Raw genomic sequence first — 1,446 nt, 5'->3', positions numbered from 1 at the left:
CGAGCGTCGGTGAAATTAGGCTGGAAACGCAACCGAAAATCAATGTTAGAACAGTGAGCGAGCTATTGAGTGAGTTCGACGGAACCGAGGGTCTATTCCAAAATTGGGAAAAGCAACTATGATTACTCGTGCTAACTTATCGACTGGACACGAATAATGCAAAGGTGTTGCTGGGAACGAGGCTCAAGGGAAGAGCACTAGAATGGTTCCATTCGCGCCCCGAACACATCGGATTGAGTGTAGACGAGATATTGATGGAAATGAAGAAGATGTTCGACCAGCAACAAAGTATATTAAAGTGGCGTAAACAATTCGAAGAGCGAGTTTGGAAGACGGGAGAAAGTTTTAGTGCATACTTCCACGAGAAAATTATTTTGGCGAACAGAGTCCCGATAGAGGAGGAAGAATTAACAAAATATCTAGTGGAAGGAATAACGAGTACGCAATTGCGTAATCAAGCACGGCTGCAACAATTCTAAGGCCGAGCTATTGACTGCTTTGGAAAATATTGATCTGTTGGGGACCAAGAACCGTTCAGAACAAGATTGCAGGATATGGAGCAAAAGCTCCAAGGAGGGACGACTCCAGGTGAAGAATGAAACATCACTGAAAAAAGAGGCATCACTGAAGAAAGAAATAGCAGAGAGTTCCAGTATGATGCAGGCGAAAACCCGGTGCTACAATTGCAGCAAATTCGGTCACATGTCCAGAGACTGTAAGCTACCGAAGCGTGAAAAAGACGCTTGTTTTAAGTGTGGAGAGAAGGGTCATATGATTGGCAATTGTACGGGTAAAGTAAATGTAGAACAGGTTAATTTTCTGCATACCGCGGAAGCTACTAATGACTTTCAGAGTGAAGCTACTTTAAAGTTTAATAGTTCTCAAACGAAATACGAAGTAGTAGTAGATGCTTTAATTGACACAGAGAGCCCGATTAGCTTTGTAAAAGAAAAAATGATCCCTAGTTGTTTTATTGACTATACCGATAAAGAAAGGAAAGTTTGTGGAATAAATAAAACTAGATTAAATATTATTGGCTCCACTACGGTAGATATCTCTTCTGATAAAGTAAAGGAGGTTGATGCACACGTTTATGTTGTTCCTAATGAGTCCCTACCTCTCCTACATTTTATTGTTTTTATCTCATAAGCATTACGTTATATAATCCAAAAATGGTAAAGAATAATTATAAGAATGAACTTAGTTAACAAAAAAACTTATTTATAATTAAATTTTATGAATTTAGCTACTGGTACAGTAATTTTATGATTGCCTAGTAACCGGCCACATGTTCAGTTACCGATGCAACTTGCGTTACACATGTGCTCGCGTGTACCAACAAGCAAATCGAGAAATAACTGCTGTCATAAATATTTTTATAAGTAAAGTTACTTAAAATTATTGTCAATAAAAGTTTAAAGAGTAAGTAAATATTGACACATCAAA

This window comes from Odontomachus brunneus, unplaced genomic scaffold, assembly GCF_010583005.1.
Source record: "Odontomachus brunneus isolate Ranch 3 - 2012 unplaced genomic scaffold, Obru_v1 Obru_scaffold_491, whole genome shotgun sequence".
In the NCBI taxonomy this organism is placed as follows: domain Eukaryota; kingdom Metazoa; phylum Arthropoda; class Insecta; order Hymenoptera; family Formicidae; genus Odontomachus; species Odontomachus brunneus.
The sequence above is the reverse complement of the archived record's forward strand: the minus strand, read 5'-3'. Positions refer to the sequence as shown.